Genomic DNA, 27,217 nt, shown 5'->3' with positions numbered 1-27,217 from the left:
GATAGCCCTTTCACCAAGTTCTGCAAGTTTGCAGAGATTTTACTTACACTATTAAATCAGCGCTAAAAGATGCAAGAAATAGGTACATGCTCAGTGGAGACAGACTCCAAGAATGTTTCTCTGCTAAAAATGAGATTCCATGCTCAATATGTACAAACAGTAGCTTTTAAAAAGGCCTATCCAAATTGGGCGGATTTCCACAGCCCTGTGCATTTTAGTATTCCAAAAATAAAAAACACAGGAAAAATATTTGAAGCAATATTTTTAAATGGTTAAATAAAGTTTCCCCAGCCAGCCTAGTTTCATTTTAGTGTTGTTGTTGTTTTTTCTACAGAAACTGAAAATGTTAGATCAAAGGTAGCCTGAAAATCCCTCATAGGGTATTTAGTCGAGGCTTTCCTCTGAAACTATGTCATTAAAAAAGTGAGAAGAGACTGACCAGAATGGGTTGGGGAGAGCTAAAAGGGAACAGCAAGTAAAACCATTCATTTAAATAAAAATAGACTCACAAGATCCCTCCATTAAAAGAACAAAATCTCATGAAACAGGTTGCCAGCATGGAAAACTGGGTATACACAGTTATAGTTGTGTGAACTTACATGTAACTAATAATAATGTTTTAAAAAGAAAGTGTCAGACAAATTTAATAACAAATGATGCTACAAATCATGTGTAGGATGAAAAATCTGTTAGAAATATGATAAAAGGGGCAGTGATGGCTTTTCTATGAGAATTAGAATTTTTCTAGAGAAAATATATTGAAAATATATTGTAAGAGTAGCTGATGGTATATTTGTGAGAACAGTATAAACATATGCACTTTTCATATAGTTGCTTTCTCATTTGCTTCCACTGACTTATTTTTTTTAAGGTTGTTTGTGTTTTTGGTTTTTTTTGTTTGGTTGGTTTTTTTAAGAAACAAAACGAGATGGTGAACAGATAACCTTATTCTAACAGCAACATCTTGAGTGGGTGTGGGAAGTAACCCCAACCTCCTCTGTGCACAGTCAGCATGAGTCCATAAGGACAAATGGTTTTATTTATTCACACACTAGTAAAATCCTCCCTGCAGAGCCAGGTTCTTTAGTAGGGTCTAATTTTTGTGTTTTATTTTTGTTTCCCACAGATGTTGAAGATGCTAGAATGAGAAGGGCCTTTTCTGGTGGGATTTTTAGACAGGCTTTTCTCTGTAAGCCATAGTATTAAAACATAAAAGAGAGCAAGATGGTTTGGGGGATTTACAGAAAACAAAATGCAGTAGAAAAAAGGTTTTTCTTTCAAAAAGACCAATTAATTGATTGGTAATAATGGTAAATATTTATATCAGTGTTTGCACCATACATTTTTTCTTCAATTTCTCCTTTCCACTTACCTGCATAAAATCAGACACCAACTTGTAGATGTTTGCATGTTTAGCTCACTTTACGTTTCTTAAACGCAGCTGTCTGCACCTGAGCCTTTCATGATCGTCTCTCTCTGCAATAAATGGAGAGAAAAGGACCATGCAGGGTATAATACATCAGAGTCACTTTAGATATTTGCTTTAGGATGAGAGGAATCTTAACCTGTTAGTGACATGGTTTTCTGCATATTAGGGGTAGGTAGTCTTGCTAAGGCATAGATATCTACATTGCAACTTGCTAAGGTGTCTTGCTAAGGCATAGGTATCTACATTGCAACTTCTGGTTTTGGTGAGACAAATGATGGCCTTGACGTTCACCTTCTGCTTACAAAGAATGAGTTGCCTTGATCCATAGAGACAATTCAGTCAGATGAGAAAAAAGACAGCAAAATAGAAAGAGAGTACTAGACCCATTCAAAGGAAGGCAATACCCATCAAAGTAGAGATGGTCACGGAGACATCTCTCTGAGTGACGAAATACATCAACCGTCTAAAATGAAAAGAAATAATCAAAACAGTCTTTGTAGGAGAACATGCACCTAGTAAAAGAAATAACTTGAAATAGCAATAGATAATGGAAGGCAGCTGCTTTTACAAAAACTGTAAGAAACACAAATCTATGATCCCAGACTTGTCAGTACACTAAAGAAAAAAAAAAGGAAAAAATACATAAAAAAGGAAAAAAAGGAAAAAAAAAAGAGAAGAAAAAAAGAAAAAAAGGAAAACAAGAAATATAAAGGAAAAAATACGGAAAAAGAATGAAAATTTCAAATTACATAAATACTGTAGGCTTCTATGTCATGGGGTCTGACAAGACACATCCCAGGGTCCTGAGAAAATTGGCTGATATAGTTGTCAAACCACTCTCCATCATATTTCCATCATATTTAAAAAGTCATGGGAGTCAGGTGAAGCCCACAGTGACTAGAGAAAAGGGAAATGTCACACCCATTTTAAAAAAAGGGGAACCTGGGAACTACTGACCTGTCAGCTTCACCTCAGTGCCCGGGAAGATCATGGAACAGATCTTCCTGGAAGTTATGTAGAAACACGTGGAAGACAAAGAGATGATTTGAGACAGCCAACGTAGCTTCACAAAGGGCAAATCATGTCTGACTAATCTAACAGCCTCTGAAGGAGTGACTGCATCAGTGGCCAGTGTAAAACCTCTGGATGTCATCTATCTGGAGTTCTGTAAGGCTTTTGATACAATCCCACACTACATTCTTACCTCTAAATTGGAGAGATATGGGTTTGATGGATGGACTGTTAGATGAAAGAGGAATTGGTTGGATGGTCTCGTCCAAAGGGTTACTGTTAATGGCTCAAGGTCAAAATGGAAACCAGGGATGAGTTGTGTTTCTCAGCACATACTGGGACCAATGCTACTTAGCATCTTCATCAATGACATAGACAATGGGACTGAGTGCACCATCTGCAAATTTGTGGATGACACCAAGTTGCATGGTGCAGTTGATTTGCTAGAAGGAGGACGTGCCATCAAGATGAGATCTTAACAAGCTTCAGGAGTGGGCCCATGGGAACCTCATGAAGTTCAACATGGTGAAGTGTAAGGTCCTGCACCTGGATATCCAATATCAATACAGACTGGGGGATTAATGGATTGAGGGCAGCCCTGCAGAGAAGTACTTGGGAATACTGGTGGATGAAAAATTGGATGTGAGCTGTCAATATATGCTTGCAGCCCAGAAAGCCAACTGTATCCTGGGCTGCATGAAAGGAAGCGCGGCCAGCAGGTTGAGGAAGGTGATTCTGCCCCTCTACTCCACTCTCATGAGAACTCATCTGGAGTACTGCATCCAGCTCTGGGGTCCCCAGTACAAGAAAGACATGGAACTGTTAGAGCAGGTCCAGAGGAGGGCCAGGAAAATTATGAGAATACTGGAACACCTCTCCTACAAAGAAAGGCTGAGAGAGTTGGGGTTGTTCAGCTTGTAGAAAAGAAGGCAACAGAGACCTTACTGCTGCCTTTTGTTGTATAAGGGGAATCATAAGAAAGGTAGAGAGGGACTTTTTACCAAGCATGTAGTGACAGGACAAGGGGCAACAGTTTTAAATTGAAAGAGGGTAGGTTTAGATTGGACATAAGGAAGACATTTTTTATGATGAGGGTGGTGAGACACTGGGACAGGTTGCCCAGAGAAGTTGTGGATACCCCATCATTGGTAGTGTTTAAGGTCAGGTTGGAGGGGGTTTTGAGCAACCTTATCTAGTGCCAAATGTCCCTGCCCGTGGCAGGGGAGTTGGACTAGATGATCTTGAAAGGTCCCTTCTAACCCAAAATATTCTATGATAACCATTGCTCTTGAAAGTTTCAGTACCCCTCAGTTCCTATTCATATCATTCCTTTTCTGGAAATTCTCCATATTACTGCAAACAAAAATCTTGGGTTTTTGTTCGTGGACAAAAATATCATTCTTGGAAAAGCCTAGAGCTAAGGCAGGCAGTATCTCTCTTTTAGTCGCTTCTTTTGAGATTGGTTTCTGAATCACTTCAGATTTTTTCCTGTTCAAGGCATCACTTAGATAATTATATTTAATTTAGTAAACATTTAGATTGTCTACAAGATTCATACAGTACATCGTCTATTATAACATTGTGATTAGGAACAGGCATAGGAATAGGAATAAAAGTAAAGGGAATAAAATATTAAAATACGTATGTATCAGATTCCACTGTTAGAAGTGCTTTCACACCAACATCTGAAAATAGTGAGTTTCTAGTTTGCTTTGCAACATTTAGGTCACTTTGACAACACATTTTTAACACATAAAGATGAGGTTTTGTTGCTTTTGTAATGAAGTGCAAATCAGTTGAAATATACAGCTACGTATTTAGTTCATTATTTTCCAACAGGAAAGCACCATAAAACAAGTGGAATTAAAGAAAAAAAAAAAGAGAGAGAGAGAAAAGGGAACAAAGCAAGGTAGGAAAAAGACTATCTTAACATGAAAGAAATAGAAATATAGCGGTCTTGAGCTTTGCACTGGAGAGTGTCAAACATAAACTTTGATTTAAATAAGAGGTATGCATCAAAGAAGCGGGACTTCAGACATAGTTCTACTTTCCGTGTGTCAAACTCAACTACTGCAACAGGAGGAAAAATGAAAAGCTGTCTCAGTTGGAATGCATTGTGGGGAAAAGTCAAGTAACACGAAGAAGGACTTGAACTTTCATTGACTTTAAAAACAGCTAGAAAAACTATTACCGCCCAAGTCTTTTTTTCTTTGTGCTTGTTACCACAGTAGATCCTGGGCAATAGAACTCTGCATAACTAAAACAGTTGGTTGTTCCAGCTCAGAGCAGCAACAATGAAGACAGTTGAGCTAATCAGGCATATCTCACATTTAAGCGAGATCAAAGATTTTGTTCCAACAGTGAAATCTTGAAGCTGGGTTGAAGACTGACAGCTGTATCAGTTAGATTCATATGACAAAATTTGACCATTATCTAAACTTTCTTGAGATTTCTTAGAGTTCTTGAAATTTTCTAATTGGACTCGGTGGCAGTTTCTCAGTTTGGCTTTAACACTATTCAAGTAAATCCATTTCTGTTGAATTGTTTCTCTCTTGTTTCTTCATATGAGACCATATTGGGTGACTCATTGGTTTGGCTAGTGAAGGAAAAATATTTTTAAATACTTCTGATTGAACTATATGAAATTGTTTATGTTTCCTTCATTAAAAAAGATACATTTTTATTTGGCCAAAACTAAATTTATTTTCCCTCATTCATAAAGAGAAACTAAACCAAAATATATGAAAGCCTAGTGTCCTGGTTTGATGTAAAACAGAACCAACATTTTGTTCAATAATTTTATTTCTTAGCTAGGCCTTTTCTAACTCTCTGAAATTAACAGCATATTGTGCCAAAAATGGTTCATTCTCAGAGTTATAAGACCAATGTTTACCGTTAGTGCCAAAGAATGGTACGTAGAGAGGCTTTTGCTTATACTTATTGCTATAACAACCAAGGTCAGCTAATTTCATTATTTGCCTTGTTGGAGGGGTGGAAATGGAAAAGCGTAGTGGGGTCCCACCTGCAGGGAGGAGCGGACAGGACAGGTGACCCAAAATTGACCAACAGGGGTATTCCATCCCATCTGCCCCATACTCAGTATAAAAGCTGAGGGATCAAAAGGTCAGTGTCTTTTCTTCAATGGTCAGTGTCCGAGGAGGACCCTGTCTGTTCATTTGCCTTTAATCCCGATCTGTGGGTTCCTGATTCCATGTGTGGAATCCAGTTCCCACCTGTCTCTGAGTCCAGTCTGGGACTTCCCCAGTGCCTGCCGGTGACATCATCCTGGGAGCTTAGTATGGTTTTGTATATACTGTATCTATTTTATTATTTCGTTTTTATTTTATTATTGATATTTCATTACAGCAGTTTAGTTTCTTCTGAACTTGTAAATCTCTTTATCTCTTCTCCTCCTCTCTGCGTGCGAGAGGTGGGGGGAGAGCATCTGTCACTGGCCATTGGCCAATTTGGTCAAAACCACGACACCTAGATTTGAAAGACTATGGATTTGTGTTAGGTTCTGGAATACCTTTATTTAGGAACATTCTATTTTTTTCCCCTGAGACTAAGAAATCTCTTCTGATTCACATTTGACATTTTCCTAGAAAATATCTTGGCTACCAACTTCTAGTGTGCTCTGGCTGACTCCCAGTTTTTTCCTCTTGAAGCTACTTGATGGCATTTTAAAAATATAATCGCTCAGCTATAAACTAAAGCAGAGGAAACAAATTACTTTAAACTTGTGGCTAAAGAGAGGTGATGCAACATTTGTGTTCCAACATTCGCTGAAACGCTTAATTATTTATACAGAGACAGAGGCTACCAACAATCAACAACAATCAACAGAGGAAATAACTTTCTTTTTCTTGTGAATTTTATCCATATACTTTGAGATCAGAGCACAGTCTGATACAGGACAGAGAATGCAATCGTAATATGCTGTGGGTAATACTAGGCATTAAAGGATGCTTACTAGAATATCACTGTATTTGATGTGTTCTCCACTATTGGGTAACAGATAATCACTACTGGAATCTATTTTGTGAATCTAATACCTTTCCCTCAACTTTTTTTAGTTGTGGGTTTATTTATTTGGTTTTTTGGGTTTTTTTGTTGCAGAGATTTTGGCCCTTACTATTCAAATAGAGAATATCTGAAACAGCACGAAAAATTTACTCTCAGAAATGGTAATTAGTGCAACAAACAGAAATTATAATTAGCACAATGTGGTTCATCCTGAGAAACAATTCTCACTTCCTTTTTCCTATAGTTATGAAAAAATCTGGTTGTACAGGCACAACTGCTTTACCCTTAATAAACTTGTGGCTACAATACGCTATATGGAAACAATCATTTTTAACCCAATGCACGAGTTTTTCCTCTTAAAACTCAGCATAGCTGGCTTGATTTTTTTTTCATTATACTATACTTTAATTTTTCATTGATACTGTATTAAAAATTTCACTCTTCCAAGTGCTTGCATTTTTATACAGTTTCACCCTTATTTATCACCCTTATTAAGACAGGAATGTTTTTTCCAAAGTATTTCTATTAGTTCAAAGCATTTCTATTGGTTGGAGGATGACGAAATAAAGAGAGGGAAACTCTCTTTAGCTCACATAGAGGACTTCATATCTCAAGGAATCTTACTAGAATTCAAAAATACAGAGTCACAGTTGTCTGTCTATAGTTTCTTTTCCCATTCTACTGATTTCTCCACTATTTCCTCCCTGTTCCTTCCTCTAGAAATGTTAGTGGATCTGCTCCTTAATTTGTGCCATGTGTAATTCTTTTTCTAACATATTTTGAATTAATGTAAGATTGTTTCTATTACCTTTAGCATTTGTTACTTGGTTATTGATTAAATACATATATCTGTGAGTGTTTCATTGATACAGAGTTCACAGGATAACTCAGGGAGCAATTTCTTGAGGAAATCCTTGGGAAGAATCAAAACCTCTTTTCTTTTTATCACGTATCACCACATTGATGTAGCATAATGTAAAAATGATAGAAACCTGTCATGAGAACAGTTTACCAACTGACAGTAACAGAAATGTATGCACAGTATATTTACAAAAAAAAAATATTTGAAGATGATTGAGGTACAACACATACATAGAAGAAATCAAATCCTTTTTTTACTTTGTTTTTTTGAGGAAAGAGAAAGGTTTGATTCATAACACAATTAGGAAAACAGAAGGAAACTCTTCAGGCTGCAGGTGGTAACACTTTGGAAAACTCTGCTCATAATGCGCACAAAGTAAAATCCCAGTCTTGAGAATAAATCCTTATCCAGCTCTTTCTTGAATGCAGTTGAATATCACCTCATATTCTTCATAAATATGTTTTCATGGCTAGACTAATTGTTACAGAACCATGAATACACACATTGATGTGCTTACATTTTATTTGTGCTGAACCACCACTTTCTTTAAATACATGTAGCTCTTTCAAAGTTTATATACCTGTGCTGATTCATACAATCTGAAGATCTGACCTACAATGTCTAATTTGTTTTGAGTACTAAGAGATATAGATTTTTATAATTCAGTCTTAAGAAACATGCAAGTTGTTGTACTCATTGTAGTGGAAAATATTATTCCCATTTTCTGCAATGTGGTCACGTGTAGTAATTATTGTTGGTAACCACAAAAGGTCTGTTGGTAACGTACTGTCATTGTGCAACTTCCATGTGCTAAATGTAAACAACTTACTGAATTACAGTGTAACTCCTAGGTGCAAGCAATCAACTAGAAAATATTCATTATGTGGATGAGTTTGGTGAATTGAAGTTACTGATAGAATTATCAACAATTCAATCTTGTTCTTACCAACACAGAGTTCACAAACTCGGAAGTGCTCAGTCTTCGGTGTTCAGCAATGGATTTGTCTTCTGTGTTCTTTGGAAATGTGTGCTCTGTTATCTCTGCAAATGGTCCTCTGATACATAAAAAAACAATGCATAGTTAACTTACAAACAAACAATCAATCTAGCCTATCTTTCAAAAGCATAGTCATTTTTAGTGTCTAATCTTGTATAAATACATATACATGTATAAATTCAGTTACATGAAGAAGAGGTAATGAACATCCTGATGAAAGAAAGAAAGAGTTTCTTCCTTTTACCCAATGAGTAGGGGCATGCTGTCTTGGGACAGCAGCCTGTGACACTTCAGTCAGAAAAGAGCATATATTTCCTACATCTTGCACAGTGTTGTGTCTCCAGCACCCTACAATATGTAAGGTCAGAGACTCAGAAAGAAACCACAGCACTGCCACTGATGGTACTGCAACAGGAAAATGGGAGACACAGCAATATTTAGGGGAGAAAACCTGGGCATTATGCTTAATTCACACCTGCAGAAAAATGGTTGAAATGTTTAATAAACATTTCTGCTCTGTGTTTTGAAAGGAGCAGGTTGATGGACTTTTATCTCAGTGGAATGCTGAAATGCTTTCCGGTCCATGAAGAATAGAAAAAATAGGACCCAAAAATTGAACATGGTTATTTCTAATAGGATTTCATAAAGACTCGTACCAGCTGATAATAGTCACCATTCTATTCAGTTCTCTGGAATCAAATGAAGAAAATCACTCTTGATAAAATTCGCTGATGACTCAAATATTGGCAGCATGGTAAATTCATGAGCAAGAAAAAGCTGTCATACAGAGTTATTGAAAGTAGTTCTTAACTCTAACCCATTCAAACAAATAGCTTTAACACAGCCAAATGCTTAAGTTATGTTTTTTATGAACGAGCAATGACTTCTGGAAAAAGATAATTCGGAGAGCAATCCAGCACACAGAAAAGTAACCTGAGCTCCCAAGATAAAGTTGTGACAAAAAAATCTTGTGTGATCTTCTGCTGTGTATGTAAGAGAAGAATAAGGAAGTATTGCTGAAATAGATATCAAGATACGGAAGTCAGTATCATAAGCATATTTTAAGAGATATTGAAAAGCTCATGAGGGTGAAAAAAAATCAAAATTTAACACAAATTATTCCAGAGAGGAAGAAAATATATTTCAGTCAAAGACTTCATAAACTTAATCCATTTAATTTATCAGTAGAAAGACAGAAATTAGTGTCTGAGTACATATGTCAGCAGAAAATATTAGATGATAGAAACTGAAGAGTAACCAAATTTTCAGGCTATGCAACAAAGTTCCAGCAGTAACGATGGATTCTTAATCTGCTGAAATTCTCAGTGCAGGACTGAATAATTTCAAAAGCATGTTGTAGCTGAATATATGCAATTGAACCCTTGCAAGGCTGAGGACACACCAACATCTGCTGGTCCCCTCCAACTTGAAAGCATGTGTTCTCAAGGACCATAAATGTACTGAGCCCAAGTCAAAACCCTTGATACAAATTTGATGTAAAAAATAAAAATATAATGTGCTGGATACATGCCTAACTAGTTATTTGTTTTGAATAGCTTTTATTTCAGGTTGATAAAAGGTGCTTTATAAAAGATTAATTACAGGATCATAGGAATGGCTTTGCCTTTGTTATTATTAAGTCCATTGTTTTAAATTTGTTTTAAATTAATTTTCTTGAAGGGAAAAATTCTCAGAGCTACTCAGCCACTGTACATTTTATCATGTCCTCTTGTTTCAAAATCTAGCTTTTTTTTCCTTTTCATTTTAGAAGTTATTATTTTAATCTTATTTCATACAGCTTTATTTTTATTTTTTTTTTTAGATTTACAATATACTGTCATTTTTCTCTAACTTTAGACCTGTTCCTTCTGCCTTTTTTTAATTAAAATGATTTATTCATATCTGTAGGCATGTGAAGTTATTTAACAAATATTTATCCTGTGAAACAGATTCTAGATTATATCTTTGGTTTACTTTGTAGATGTAAATATTAGAAATTGCAGTATGTTAAGGTTTTATGTTATGGAAAGGAATGACCTAAAAAGAGTAATGTATGGTGAAGATGTGGATGACTCCAAATATGGAATTTTTGCATCATATTATTAAATGCCTAAGTTCTCTTACATTTTTAAGAGCTGGAAAAAGAGACATAACTGGTCCAGAAATATCCTTATGTTATATCTGAGCCTGAAATTCCTTTTAGAACATAGAAATATAAATTATCGCTTCATAGTAACTCATACTTTACTTTAAAAAAGAAGTGTGCAAAAGCCCACTGTTTAATAGAGCAGTCAGAAGGAAGTAAGAGACTTAAATTCACTACTAGTCTTAGTCTTATTGACCTACAACTTTACCCAGGAAAGCGTCCCTAACACTTTTGTGGAAGAGCATCATCACACAGCACAAAATGCTAAAAATATGAGTGACTTCATGGATAACCACTTTAATCACAATGCTATTAAGTGATAGATGGCAGTGTTTCCTTCTTCACCGCATTTTAAGTAGAAGTAGTGGCTATTATGATCTCTGTTATGCTAAGTGTTCTCAGCAGATATCCAAGAGATCAGTTTTCTCATATGATTTCAGATTTGGACATTTTTTTGTTCAGCGTCACCAGACTCTGTATCAAAGATACAGAGTATCTTTGTAGGCGTGACACAGATATGGAAACACTTAGCCCCACTGAGATGCTACTGTTTCTATATGCAGAGCTGAAGACAGTGAAGAAACTTTATTGGGAAAACTTAGGATCATTTAGGACCTAAACTGTAAGCAGTGACGTTTCAAGCCACATAGCTCAACACAGACACTTTCAATGTAAGTTCTAGACTTGGACCTAGCTTTATGTCCTTTTAAGCGCATCAAACCTCTGTTTCTACTGAAAAAAGCCTGAGCTGGACAATCTGTAGTTTTGAAACAGGTTTAGAGGCAGGACCCTTCGTTGCACCGTTAATGATAAATTCTTCCCAATCTGCTTTCTAAGAATTTATATTATAAACTTTTTCAGTGAGCCATATCTAGCTCTATCCTCGGCTTAACCTCTAATCTTCTTCATGTCTCCAGTCATTTAAATGTTGTCTTGCTTCATTACCCAAAATCTAGACACTGGAATAATTCAGTGAGGAAGCATAAGAGCCAGAAGTTTCCAATTCATACAGGTATGAGTTATAAAATAATGATCCATATGAAGTGCCTCACGTTACTCTGCCATATGGTAATAAAAAAATAATTAGTCTTATGAAAATGATAGAAAGAAATATTCTAAATTAAAAGAAAAAGGTTGTGACTGACAATTAAAAAAGTATAATCGAAGATTAAAACAGATTCCTCAGTCACATCAGGTACAAGTATTGACTGGTTTTGATAGAAACTTGACATGCTAAGACATCTCAGCATGAGTGCTTTCTCTGTGTCTTTAACCCTATTTCGTATGAATATAAATGTCAGTCTAGGACATAGGTTGGGGTGTACAGAATATCAAAGAATCACAGAATCATAGAGTCATAGGGTTGGAAGGGACCTCTGGAGATCATCTAGTTCAACCCCCCTGCCAGAGCAGGGTTACCTACAGCAGGTTGCACAGGAATGCATCCAGGTGGGTTTTCAATGTCGCCAGAGACAGAGACTCCACCACCTCTCTGGGCAGCCTGTTCCAGTGCTCTGCCACCCTCAAAGCAAAGAAGTTCCTCCTCATGTTTAGGTGGAACTTCCTATGCTCAACTTTGTGCCCATTACCTCTTGTCCTGTCCCCGGGCACCACTGAGAAGAGCCTGGCCCCATCCTCCTGACACCCACCCTTTAAGTATTTATAAGTGTTGATAAGATCCCCCCTCAGCCGTCTTTCTTCCAGACTGAAGAGACCCAAATCCCTCAGCCTTTCTTCATCAGAGAGGTGTTCCAGGCCCCTAATCATCTTGGTAGCTCTCTGCTGCATCCTCTCCAGCAGTTCCATGTCCTTCTTGAGCCAGGGAGCCCAGAACTGGACACAGCACTCCAGGTGCGGCCTCACCAAGGCAGAGTAGAGGAGGAGGATGACCTCCCTCGACCTGCTGGCCACACTCTTCTTGATGCACCCCAGGATGCCATTGGCCTTTTTGGGCACAAGGGCACATTGCTGGCTCGTGGTCATCCTGTTGTCCACCAGGACTCCCAGGTCTCTTTCAGCTGAGCTGCTTTCCAGCAGGTCAGCCCCCAATTTGTACTGATGCATGGGGTTTTTCCTCCCCAGGTGCAGCACCCTACACTTGCCTTTGTTGAATTTCATAAGGTTCCTCTTTGCCCAGATCTCCAGCCTGTCCAGGTCTCTCTGTATGGTGGCACAGCCTTCTGGTGCGTCAGCCACCCCCCCCAGCTTTGTGTCATTGGCCAACTTGCTGAGGGTGCCCTCTATCCCCTCATCCAGGTCATTGATGAATATATTGCAGAGGACTGGACCCAGTACTGACCCCTGGGGAACACCACTCGTCACTGACCTCCAGCTAGACTCTGTGCCCCTAATCACTACTCTCTGAGCTCTGTCTTTCAACCAGTTATGTATCCACCTTACTGTCCATTCATCTAGCCCACTCTTCCTAATCTTCCCTATGAGGATGCTGTGGGAGACGATGTCAAATGCCTTGCTTAAGTCAAGGTAGACCATATATGACATACAGAAGTATATTACATACAGCAGTAACAGGTTTCTCCCATATTTCTTTGCATTAGCTGTTTAACTCCACATTCAAACATAGTTTTCTTCTTCTTTTTTATATGCTGAGAACAATTGCACACACATGCGTCTCAGCTCCCTGCTGGTGTAGTGATAACCTGCAGAGATATATTTATTTAATGCTACACTGAGCAGATGAAACACTCTACACAATAACAACTTCTCTTGCCTGAATGTAAACAAGAAAAAATCTTATAAGCGGTCTATGCTCTTGAGAAACTCTTTTTCTACATTTGGATAGACTGCAGCCCTTTTCTGTTATAAATGATTTAGATTTCATAAATGGCTCAGTGTAGCTCTCCTTATTTTCTTCTTCAAAACAAAAGGCAGAAAAAAATGCTTCCATATTTTATATATTTTATGCATATGTTGAAACAAGAAGAAAAAGGACAAGATATAAGAAATTAAGTTTAAGGAACTGTACACAATTCCTTCTGTTCCTTTAGGATTTCAGATAAAAGTAAATCTCCTTTTTTGCATAAGAAAATCCTGAGTTTTCTGGAGATAAAAGGAAGAGGAACTTTAAGGAGCAGTGTTTGACTGTGAGTAAAATTCAAAAGTTTATTCAAGATTCTAATTTCAAGAAATCCTAGACAGTATTATCTTTAAAGAAACACGAACAAAGGACAATACTAGAAACAGGGAGTTCTTTTCTACAGACAATTACAAACGGAAAACAATAAAATAGCAGTACTAAAGGCAGTAGTTATTACATAAAACAACACTTGTCCATGAGCAGTAAAAAAAAAAACCAAAACAGTTCCACTGATATCAAAGGCCAAACTTCCACTAATTATAAGGGTACCAAAATTTCACTCTATCGATAAATAAGGACGTTCTTCATTGGAAGCGTGTCAAAAAAAAGAAGTAGATTATGTAAAGATGAAGTTATTTGAACCCGTTAAGGAAGTTGAATTCAGGATGTCTACGCTATAATTCTTTTTTCTGAAAAATTAAAATGCACCCGAATTATAGTTTAGGCCCAGTCTTTGTATGATGTTGACTACCTTTTATGAAATATTAAGAAGTCACAGCTTCCATTAAAGTGAGTAAAAACAGAGAGTCCTGGAACCTCTCTGGACTTTCTGTCAAAACAAAACATGGTGTCTTGGCATTTTTCCCGAGGTTCTATGTATTTCAATGTATTACACGTATTCTATGTATTTCATAACCTATTTATCATACTCTATGTATTTTGTGGATCATAATGCTGTGTATTTCACGATCTTTTCTTTCAAAGAAAGAACATATTATATTACTTTTCATGCTATGACAAAAGATTGAGAGTTTATGAGACTAGTTATTTTGCAATTAATGTACTTTTTTTTCTTCTTTCAATGTTTAGGACTTTTGTGCCATATAATATCCTCTTGGTGCTAGTAGTTTGATCAGCACATAGTGGAAAATACATACATATAATTTAAACTATGAAAATTGATATCAACTTTTATGATGAATGAACAAACTAAGTGTTCCTGACTCCAAAAGGAACTCCTTACCTGAAAAATATGTTTGTATTGACAAAAAATATTGGAAACACTATTAAAGGGCCTATCCACATCTCCTAGAAATGGCAGCTCCAGCTTATTCACTGATGGACTTTTAGACCCAATTGTCAAGTAGTGGCATTTCACAGAACCACAGAACGGTTAAGGTTGTAAGGGACCTCTGGAGGTAACTGGTCCAAACCCCCTGCTCAAGCAGGGCCACATAAAGCCAGTTGCCCAGGACCATGCCCAGGCAGCTTTTGAATATCTCCAAGGACGGAGACTCCACAAACTCACTGAGGAACCTGTGCTAGTGCTCAGTCACCCTCATGGTAGAAAAAGTGCTACCTGATGTTCAGATGGAACCTCCTGTGTTTCAGTTTGTGCCCATTGCCTCTTGTTCTATCACCAAGCACCACTGAAAAGAGCCTGGCTCTGTCCTCCTTGCACCCTGCCTTCAGGGATTTATATGCATTGATGAGATCTCCCCTGAGCCTTCTCTTCTCCAGGCAGAAAAGTGCTGGCTTTCTCAACTTTTCCTCATAGGAGAGATGTTTCGGTCCCTTCAACACCTTACTGTCGCTTTGCTAGAGTTTCTCCAGTATGTCCACGTCTCTCTTGTACTGGGGAGCCCAGAACTGTACACAGAACTCCTGGTGTGGCCTTATCAGTCACCTCCCTCGACCTGCTGGCAATACTCCTCCTAATACAGCCCTGGATACCATTAGCCTTCTTTGCCACAAGGGCAGGTTACTGGCTCATGCTGGCACATGCTGACTCATTGCTGGCTTATTGGATGAAGAACTAAATTAGTCTGTGAACTTAGAATCATTTAGTTGCATTCAGTTATTTAAAAAAAAATCATCTAGCGTTGATCTTCTGAACTACTTCATAAGAGGACACCTGCCTACTGAGGAGGACTACCCTGCATGTCTCTAGAGCACTGCCCTCTCTACAGCATTATTTTCTTTTCTTGTCTCTTTCCTAGTTGAACACCTCCAACAAGACATGTCTCCGTCTCTGTGGATGGGAAATAATATGTCACACACTATCATTTTACATCTAATTTGTCAGCACTGGTCATATAGTAGATAACACTGACTACCGGAATTTTTCGAGTTGTTTCTTAACACTGAACAGTATAGAGTCATAGAAACATAGAATATCTTAAATTGTAAGTGACCCATAAGGATCACTGAGTCGAAATCCCTGCTCCTTGCAGGACTACCGAAAACTAAACTGTATGATTCAGAGCACCATCCAGACACTCCTCAAACTCTGACAGGTTTGGTACCATGACTGCTTCCCTGGGGAGCCTGTTCCGGTGACCGATCACCCTCTCAGTGAAGAACCTTTTCCTAATGTCCAATATGAACTTCCTCTGACACAGATTCATTCCATTCCCTTGCGTCCTATTACTGGTCACAATAGACAGGAGATCAGCACCTCTCCCTGCACTGCCCCCTTGTAGTCTGTGATGAGGTCACCCCTTAGTCTTATCTTCCTCAAGGTGAACAATCAAAGTGACCTCAGCCACTCCTCATAAGTCTGGCCCTCAAGACCTTTCATTATCTTGGTCACCCTCCTCTGGACAGGCTCTTATAGCCTGATTTCTTTCCTGTGTTGAGGCACCCAAAACTGCACACAGTACTCATGGTGGGGCCACACCAGTGCAGTGTAGAGTGGGACAATCACCTCCCTTGGCCGGCTAGTGAAGCTGTGCTTGATGTACCCCAGGATACGGTTGGCCCTTTTGGTTGCACATGGTTGACTCTTATTCAACTTGCCATCAACCCAAACCCCCAGATCTCTTCCTCTAGGATTGTCCTCCAGCCTCTCGTTCTCCAATTTATATGTATAACCAGGATTACCCTGTCCCAGGTGGAGAATCCAGAACTTGCTCCTGTTAAATTTCATACAGTTGGGGATTTCCCAGCTCTCTAGTCTATCCAGGTCTCTCTGTAAGGCACTGCTACCCTCAAAGGATTCCACATCTCCTCCTAATTCAGTATCGTCAGCAAACATACTTAATCTACATTTAATTCCTGTGTCCATATCATTTATAAAAACATCAAAGAGCACTGTCCCTAAAATTGGGCAAGTAGTTATACTTGCTGAAGCATAACTGGCCCTAAAATTGAAGAAGTAGTTATACTTGTTTAGTCTTTAGTTATACTCTTTAGTTTGGGAAGTAGAATGAGGGCACAGAATATCTTCTCCTACTTCCCCTTAAGTCCTGTACATTTGAAACAAACAGTAGTCTCTTATCTATTGACTCACTGCCCAAGGCATGGTTAAACACATCAGGAGAGAGATTCATGGGTTTTCACTACAGAAGATACCTGGCATATTTTTCCAGTAAATGGAAGGGGGATGAACTCATGAATGCTCATGCAAAGAATGGCTTCCCAAGTTTTGTCCATAAAAATTAATAGAAATAAGACTTTGCAGAGAAACCAAAGGAATAGTTAAATTTTTCTTCATAGGCATTTTTTTCTTTCTGAAGCTCAAATCATACTTCAATCTGTGCATATGTAGCTTCTATTAATATCACTGGGAATTGAAAATTCAGTGTAAAGATTCCATACACCCATAAGTGACTTTTCCCAGTTACAGCTTGTCTGAAGGTAGCAAACAAAGCAGGGAAGTCTATAAATGCCTTGATATTAACAGGTGCAAAAACCCCATCAGAGGTGATCTGCGTTGGACACATTTGAATTGGCCTGCATGTGAACATGGATCAAGTATACCAAAGACACATCGGGCTAGTTGCCATGTGCAGATTCTTCCTACTCACTTTCAGTATGGGGCCCATTACAGCTTCAGCTGTGTTTTCACCATGTCTAGTCACAATCACAAAGGTCTGCCAAGAAAAAGCAGGATTGCCTCAGTGATATTCAAGACAAATCCTGCCCCCAGAAATATCATTCAAATGATTCCAGAAGCTTAGCTTCTTTCCTATGTGTGTTCCCTATTCCTGTCTCAAGACTCTGCTCCCAGAAGAAAGTCTGATAATAATTGAGAAAGCCATCAAACTGATATCTTCCCTTTCATAATGCAAATATGAAGTTATTTGGAATTCAGTTGTGTGTCATCAGAGAAAAATTTCATCTGGATACAAACATAGGTATGGGCACCTTTAGTCTGCAAATCTAACTGAGAATATTTCCTTTTTGGACACCTTGCTAGCTATGTAATTTTTATTATCTACAGTAACAAAACCAATACGGCCCTTTACTTCTGAAAGTATTTTCATGTTCCTGTCTCCTAACAGTGCATGGATGACTTTAACACAGAATAAATATTACTTATCCACTTTGTTACTTCTTCAGTCCCCAGGACCAGCTTTGCATGGTTTAGAATATTACCCAACGTAATTTCCAAAAACTTAAACCTTGTCTAACTTATTGTTTAAATCCTACCTACAATCAAAGGCATGAGACACAGGTTTTTACCTCATGACATCCAAGCTTCTGGATTTTATTCTAAATTGAACTGCAATATAAAATACAGAAAAGAGGAAGTTAATTTAAATGTATTTATGGTTTATAAATAGCTTGTATTTCTCATGTGTATATCCAACTACAAATAATGTCCTCTTAGCCTGTCTTAGATTAAGAAAGTAATTTATTGTTAAAAGGAGAATTAATTGATATATATTTAACTGAATGCAAAATCTTAATAGCCACTGAATCAAATATTGGTTATATTGACCTCTAATAAGCCGACACACAGAATGGAATTCTATTCCTTACTCATTAATGTATTACAGCTGTAGCCCAGATTATTTAAATATTTACTATCTTTATAAAGTAAAGATGACATACTACCTGCAGAAATGAAAACTGTACAAAGTATAACTATATTTCCTTCTTATTACTTTGAAAAAAAAAAAGAGATATAAACAAAATATACTCAAGAAATAAAGAATAGAATGCATAGCACATTTCATATTTGCAAATAATTTGAAAATACCATATGAAATTGTCCAAAACTTGTATTTTGATACCATATGCTCCAAGAAACTGTTCCAGGTCACTTTCATAAAGTTTTATGTGTTAGTGGAATTATGCTGTTAAAATTTTACTTTCAAATGTGTTTATTTTAACTTTTAGGTCATTTTGTATTTACCATGGAATTTTTCTTCAGATACAAACCATTATATTTCCAAAGCTGCAGGTTTGCGAGTCACTTTAAAAGTACTAGAATTCACACCATTAAATCCTCATGCTTTATTTTGAAAATTGATACTATACAATTAATAGAATTTTAAATTTCCATCTATGTAATCATGAAGCGATTAAATGCAGTGTCTAGTTCAGGTCTGCAGAAATGTTAAATTTATTTTCCTTGTCTTTATCAATAGATTAATAAATAAACACTACAAAATGCATAATTTTGCATTGTTTCATCTTGTAAAACATTTTTATTCATATTGACCATACAGCCATATTGTAGCCGTACTGAAGTCCATCTAGTGATGGTAACTTATGTTATTTTGAGGAAGACAATTCTGACACTGAAATCCTAGAAGAACTAATAATTGAAGGGACATTTTCTATTTACCTAACAAGAAAAGGAACTTTTAATAAATCCTAGATACTAACCTTGTTATTATCTTTTCTTTGTCGATGTCTGCTATTTTGCTTTTCTTGTCATATATATGAGCAAGTTGCTGGCAAATCTGATGTACTTGTTCTACTGCAATATTTCTATACTGGTACGTGAATGTTATCATTAAAAGAACAGGCACTATTATAAATGGCAGTCTTTCCATTTTCAGATTTCAAAAGACTGAGAACTTAGTATTTGGTGCTTATAATCCATCTTCCAAATGAGTCAGATATTGTAGCTATATTTGCAATGTTGTTGACACATGAATAACAGTCCAAACACAGTCTAATAATACCTAAAAACAACACTGTAGACACAAGACCTATGAAAAAGCAAGTTTTTGAATCTAGAGAGATATGTGCAGTTGACACATAGTTGGTAATTTGTATTGACTTTGTTGTTAATTTAACCAATATTATATCTATCACATGATAAGTGAAGGATGTGCATACAGTCATAATTTACTTTCATTCTTCAGCATGAGTCGTTGTTGTAAGTTATTACTTAGGAAATTTTCCTCCTCTGTACATCCCTAGGTAAGAAGCTCAGATTCAAAAACTACCTTCAGCTGATTTTTTTAATAATACGAAACTGAAACACTGATGAAGCAGATACAAAGGATATTTTGAGGTAATAGTAGGATAATATGATAGACTACTATTATTTATTTTTATTTAGAAAGAAAAAAATAATTCTCTGTAAAAGCCCAAGTTCACAGAAAAAAACAACCAAACCCCCTAAGTAACGCTAACCTCTAGTGAAACTAGTAATTTATTACAGGTGCATTTAACCTTTTCCAACAGAAAAATTTCTACGACAACATAACAGAAACAAAACTTTAGAGATTGCTCAACTTCAGATTGGGATGCAGTCTAAAAATTTTCTACAAGAATTCATTTTGGAAATTGGTTAATATGGGAAATAGAACCTTTTCAGCAATATTCAATTATCCATTGCATCAAAGACAAACTGGCTCACTTCAATCTTGAAGAGACACTTTCTACCATTTTCTCACAATGTCTGCCAAGATTTTCTTCAGCCCTTCTTCTTCAGGCCTGAAGCTTAACTGTTCTGGTATTTTGTCTTCAAAAACAAAATAAAATTGTCTTTCTGGTTCAACAGAGAAATCAATTTCCTTCTCATCAGACTGGTCACAGGGACAAGGACTTCTGAGGGAAGTATCACGGACTATCCATGCTCTTCTCAATGGAAGGTTAATCATGGAAGGGTCTGTGGTACTCTCAGGTTCAAAAATATATGGCATAATTTTGATGCTGAAGTGCTATAACAACTAGAGTTCTGAATGTACTTAATTTTAAGTGTCTGTTACTATTACTGAAATTAAATCTTTGTGACAAAAATAAACTTTTCCATGGTGAAAAACACACCTTTTATTAATTCACAATAGGCAAAACAATAGTTTTCATCACTTGGAATAGTCAAGTATTTGTGAAAAACAAAGAAAATGAATGTAGTAATGTAAGTGTGCCTTATGACAACTGTTCACATCCTTCTCATCTTAAAAGAAGGAAAGGAGAACAGTGCACATCAGAAAAAGCCCAGGCAAGTAAGATGATCTCAACTATTTATGTATTTTTAGTCTGTAACATTTATAGTTTCACTGAACTGTTTCTTCCTCAAACTAATAAATCACAGACTGTGCATTTTAATTAGTGTGTTATCTATATTAGCTGTATACTTAAACCAGTTAATCGGTACTATGAGTATAGAAGTCATATATTATATATTAGCAAAACCACATAACACTGTAAAAGATCTGCCTCTGATATCAGCTGCAACTGTGTTTGTAGACAACACACTCCATATGGGGGATGTGTAATCAAACAGATACAGCATTTTTCAACATTTGCCTTGTTCCCAAAGGCATCCATTTTTCATTTAAGTCACTAAAATTTTCATTACGTGTGTGTTTTCTGAAAGAATGAAAACATATTATTTCAGAGGTGAGCTATCACAAGAAGTCATCTTGTATAAGAATTTTAAGTTGCTTAATTTTTTTTGGTCAAGACAGGCTGGATGACCTCTTAATTTCCATTTCTAAACTTTGGTTCTATGATCATTACTTTGCCAAGTAAATTAAAAAATATTAAATATTTATATATGCAAATGTATAAACAAAGAACAGGAATGAAAACTACTGTAAAAATTATTCAGCTAAAATTAACTGATATTTTCTTTTAAAAGTACCACAAAGTAGCTCGCTCCTTTCCCCAGTGGGATGTGGGAGAGAATCGATAGGCTAAAAGTGCAAAAACCTGGGTGTTGAGGTAAAGACAGTTTTATAGATAAAGTAAAAACTGTGTGTGCAAGCAAACCAAAATAAGGAATTCATTCACTACTTCCCATCAGCAGTCAGATGTTCAACCACCTCCAGGAAAGCAGGGCTCCTTCAAGGCTAGTGGTTACTTGGGAAGGCAAATGCCGTCATTCTAAATACGTCCCCTTCCTCCCCCTTCCCCCAGCTTTTACTGCTGAACATGATCACATATGTCACAATATATCCATTTGGTGAGTTGGGATCAGCTGTCCCAGCTGTGTCCCCTCCCAGCTCCTCATGCACCCCCAGCCTGCTCGCTGGTGGGACAGTGAGAAGCAGAAAAGACCTCGAGTCTGTGCAAGAACTGTTCAGCAATAATAAAAACATCCTTGTGTTTTCAACACCGTTTTCATCACAAATCCAAGATGTTGCCCCACGCAAGCTACTATGAAGTACATTAACTCTATCTCAGCCAAAACCAGTGCACGTCTATAGCAGATAACCACTACAACAGCACCCATGCTTGTCTGCTCGCTAATCTTGACCCATAAACTCTTGATTGGCTCCTGACTAGTCCCAAAGCATAGCTCCATGCATTCCTGCTTCTTTTGTATGTAAAGGGCCAATCCTTCTCCTGGGCTTCCCAGTCCATCTGTCCTTAAGAGCCTGAATCCATCCATTTCGGCAGTCCAGTTGTTAATGACATTTTTAAACATTGCTTCTGCTAGCAAGATAAGAATGTAGGAATTTCTCACAGAATTTCAAGGTCTGGCATGTTGCTGATGCTTTTCCACTGAACTTCTTCATTTTATTTATCCAAAACAAAATAGCAAAGGCAAGGGTGGACAATCATTTTATATGAAACTTGCAAATGCCACATTTGGTTCCAGAAATAAAGATTCAAATGCCATTACTGTAGCAGGTGGACTGAAAAGATTTCAGAATTTCATCCGTCTGTTTAGGTTTACTGCAAATTATTTAAAAAATCAGTTGAGCCAGCTAACTTTAAAAGGCATGAAAGTTTCTGGGTAAGTTTGTTTAAAAGATAGTTTAATTTTAAACACCAAATTTCTTCCTATGAAGCTTGCTAAAAAGGTCATTTGACATAAAAATAAAAAAAAGATTGGTTTACGAACTGATACAGACAGAAAACTCTTTACCAGGCATAAGCTGGAAAAAAAAAATAAAAAAAAAAATAAAGATTTAATTAAGTCATGACGATAGTTACCATCCCTTCAAAACAGAGAAAACTCACAAATCTGTTGATGTATATATTTTTGAATAGTCCATTCAAAGTTTGAAAAAGGAATAATTGGATTTTAATGACATAACCCTTTGTGGGATAATTCATGATGAAAAAAAAATGAGAGTAAGTAGTGGTGTGCTAATTTTGCCTAAGAGGTTCTCAGTATGTATGACCTAAGTGTTCCTTTTTGGTTTTATTTTTCTTTTTTTAAGGCTGCCATTGTGATGGCACATTGTATATTCTCAAAGCATTGTTCTGATCTGTGGCAGATCCATGGGGAAGTGTACGTTTAAAATCATCTCTCTATAAGTGAGCTGTAAACAAACTTTTTGAAAGATATGAAATACAAACTAGTTAGAGAAAAAAAGGTACCTCATTATTCCAGCACACAACAACAATTCTGTTCAAAACGTGGACAACAATCTTTGGAGAGGCTGCTCACAATACACTATTCAGAATAAAAGAAAAAAAAAGTGTTACTTTTAAATGACCTCCCATCTCAAAAGATGTCAAGCTATTTTCATCCTTTATTCAAATAATGAATAATATTTGAAAAAAAAAGCCCACTTTTTGTTGAATCAGCTGAAGATATTTTTTTTTCATATATGTTTCACTGCCTGGATAAAAGTGAGCCTTCTTCACAATTCAGTCCTTCACATAGTAATTGTTCATCGTACCTGATACTGATAATGTCTGTCATGTAAACTGTGACATTCAGGGGGATAATTATATGACTAATTAATTTCACATCATCTGGCATAATGGCCATGCAGAAATGAGTCATATTTCAGTTCAAAGTGTTTCCTCAACCTGTAAGACTTGATTGTGTTTATTCTTCTGACTCAAAGTGCAACTTGGAATTATATGAATGCTTGGAGAAATGACACAGCCCTGGAGGCACGGGATATGAAAGCACAAACCAAACATTCCAGTTGTGTTCATCCCACACAGACAAACCTCAATACACTGTTTGCAGGAAGGGATGCCGTCCAGAGGGATCTTGACAGGCTTGAGAAATGGGCTTATGGTAAACTCATAAAGTTCAACAAGGTCAAGTGCAAGGTCCTGCACATGGGTCAGGGCAATACCCAATATCAGTACAGGCTGGGGGACAGGGGGATTGAGAGCAAACTTGTGGAGAAGGACTTGGGGCTACTGGTGGATGAAAAGCTGGAGATGAGCCGGCAATGTGTGCTTGCAACTCAGAAAGCTGCATAAAAGCCCATATGCAGCTCAGAAAGCTTATGCAGCTTATATGGGCTGCATAAAAGGAAGTGTGGCCAGCAGGTTGAGAGAGGTGATTCTGCCTCCCTGCTCTGCTCTGGTGAGACCCCAACTGGAGTACTGCATCCAGCTCTGGGGTCCCAGTACAAGAAAGATATGGAACTGTTAAAGCAGATCCGAAGGAGGGCCACGAAAGTGCTCAGAGGGCTGGAGCACCTCTCCTATGAAGAAAGGCTGAGAGAGTTGGGGTTGTTCAGCCTGGACAAGAGAAGACTCTAGGGAGACTTCGTTGTGGCATTTCAACACCTAAAGAGGACTTAAAAGAAAGATGGAGAGAGACTTTCTACCAAGCGTGTAGTGACAGGACAAAGGGCAATTTTTTTAAATTGAAAGAGCGTAGATTTAGATTGGACGTAATCAGGACATTTTTTATGATGGGGGTGGTGAGACACTGGAACAGGTTGCACAGAGAAGTTGCCGATATCCCATCATTGTAAGCATCAAGATGAAGCTGAATGGGGCTTTGAGGAACCTAGACTCGTTGATCTTTGAAGGTCCCTTCTAACCCAAACTGTTCTACAATTCTATGATTCTACATCAATGTGACTAGAAGTTGTAGAAACACAAGCCTCTCCTTGCAGCAACCTGAGCTCAGGAAGCAGGCTCTGCTTCTTATTTACTTTGGCTGGTGATTTGACTTAAGGATTTTTCTTATTTAAATCTACTATCAGTTAGAATTTATTTATTTTATTTTTTTATGGAAACATCTCATTATAAGGTTCATAGTGATTTCAGTGAATAATAAATTCCTATTTCTTTGGCCGGATCTCATCAGAAAGAAGAGATACAAACTTTAGATTGATCTCCCAGAAATAGCAAACTTTCTCTGTGCTACTGTTTCAACCTGGAAAGCAGGTTTGGATATATCAGAACACAAAAAAAAAAATTCTCCATAACATATGGGAGTACTAACACCAGCCTTGATCTCTCCTCTACAACTTTACCTTAGACTGGCAGACAGCAAAAGAGAAGAAAGAGCAATCTGACTTTAACAAATAAAACAGAGAAAAAAACTATGATCAGCTTATGAGTAATACTAGGATATGGCAACTTTCCCACTCTTCTGATTAGCCTTAGAAGCTCTGGGGACAAGATGAATGGAAAAATAACCCCTGTAGGATGTCACATGTAAATCTACAGGAGAAGGAATAAACAGTTCGGCACTTTCCTAATAGTTTTAGCATTTGGGATAAATGTGGTGAGATTGCCTCGAGGTTAAGAGATTTGGGCTATTTGATAAATACTGCAGAGGAGAAGAAAATGGACACGTCAAATTTAACATCATCAGAAGCCCTATTAGGTCTTGAGAAAGAAGGAAACGCATACCTCTCCTGGGTCCATGTCCTGTTTTCATCTGCGATAGAGTTAATTTTCTTTCTAGTAGCTGTTGTGTTGATTTAGTATGGGAAGAATGTCGATGACCCACGTTGTTTTAGTTGTCACTAAGTAATATTTACATTAGTCAAGGACTTTTTCAGCTTCACATAGAAACTGAGAGGGAGCATAGAGAGGACAAGCTGACCAAAGAAATATTCCATACCATAGACGTCATGCTCAGCATATAAATGGGGGTTTGCTGGGGGGCAGGAATCCGCAATCACTGCTCAGCCTGGGCTGGGCAACCAGTCATCGGGTGGTGAGAGTGACTTGTGTTGTACTTCTGTATTTTGTATATTCTTTTACTATTATTATTATTATTATTATTATTATTATTGTTATTGTTATTTTCATCTTCTGTTACTGTTCTATTAAACCGTCTTCGTCTCAACCCATGAGTCTTTTTGTTTCCCTTTCCCTTCCTTTTCTCCCTCTTTTCCCTACCCTACTGGGCTGGAGGCAGGGGCAGGGTGGAGAGAAGAGAGCCAGCAGTTTGCATGGCCCTAATTGCTGGCTGGGTTTAAACCATGACAATCCATTTCTAACCACAGCATGTTTTACTCTCATTATATGTTGGCAAACCCTTTTATTTCAGTGATAAATGTATATTAACATATACGACAAGATTCCCAACCGAGAAGCGTGAATGTATCAGAAGAGACAATCTGGAATGCTGAGTTTTTCTGTTTATGTTCAAAGAACAGAAATAGCCAAATACCAAAGGCCTCGCTTACCTACGTAATGTGCTGAGCATCGTAATTTCTACTATAAAGATTAAGCTTCATTAGAAATACAGCTAGTGGCTGAAGGAGAAAAAGGAAATAATCAAGACTGAAAGTAACGTAATTACTTTTGTTAGAGTGTTTCAGAATTCACCTAAATGTGAAAGAGTTGCTATATTCGTTTTAGGACTAGAAAAACTGCTTTGTATCTGCTGTTACGTGATATTATATGTGGCATAATATCCACATCTGTAAAAGCACTGTTAAGAAAACACCTGTAAGGCAAGGTTTATTAGTGTAGATATGGAGCATTCTTATGCGCCTATACTCCTTTTGGGACCAAACAACTACCTTTCATGCCAATTTGTTCTGCATCAAGTGGAAGAACCAGCTCAGGTCAGGTCTCTGCCTGTGCTCCATTACAGGGTCTAAACATGCCTCAAGTCACTACTGAACCTTTCAAGGTTTTACCCGATGTCATCAAAAAACTTTGCTGTTGGCAATTTATTTAAATTGCTAGGATGGAAGTTTTGCTTTGAAAACCCGTTCCATTAGTTCCAGCTAGTCAAAAATATTGAATGTTTGAATATATGCTGGTCCACACACAGTCCAGGGCTATTCCTGCTATTTGTAACACCCAACAGAATATTATTACATCTGAAGCCAAGAGGCTTACTACAGACATCATTTTGTTCTTAGCGCAAAAAAATCTTTTGATTAAAAAAAAGTGAAAAGTGGAGTCTGAAACTGCATTTTTTTCCCTCTGGTCACCACTTATGGGCAGTCTTACAGTTACGTCTCAGCCAAAATCTCTGTTGCCTTCAGATGACAGGACTGAGCCCAATATATGACTCAAATGGCCAAAGGCCTTATACAGTTCTGCAGCAGACATTTTCTTTCTATTTTAAAGGTTAATCCAGATCACAGCTGAAACTGAACATGTTATATAGAGGGGCTTACGTGGATTTGACTTAGAGTTACTCCAGTACTGAGAAAAATGCACATTATAGTAAAATAAGTGCCAGTACTTTGATTAGTCTTTCCTGGGCTGCTCTCTGGGGATGTGTGGAGTAGTGTTGTGAGCTTATGAATATAAAAGCTGTCTGAACATAAATTCAAAGTACTTTAAGAAAAAGCAGTTTAATCATGGCACAGTATATAATATAATGATCCTCT

The sequence above is a fragment of the Rissa tridactyla genome, chromosome 1 (assembly GCF_028500815.1).
Source record: "Rissa tridactyla isolate bRisTri1 chromosome 1, bRisTri1.patW.cur.20221130, whole genome shotgun sequence".
Classification (NCBI taxonomy): domain Eukaryota; kingdom Metazoa; phylum Chordata; class Aves; order Charadriiformes; family Laridae; genus Rissa; species Rissa tridactyla.
The sequence above is the reverse complement of the archived record's forward strand: the minus strand, read 5'-3'. Positions refer to the sequence as shown.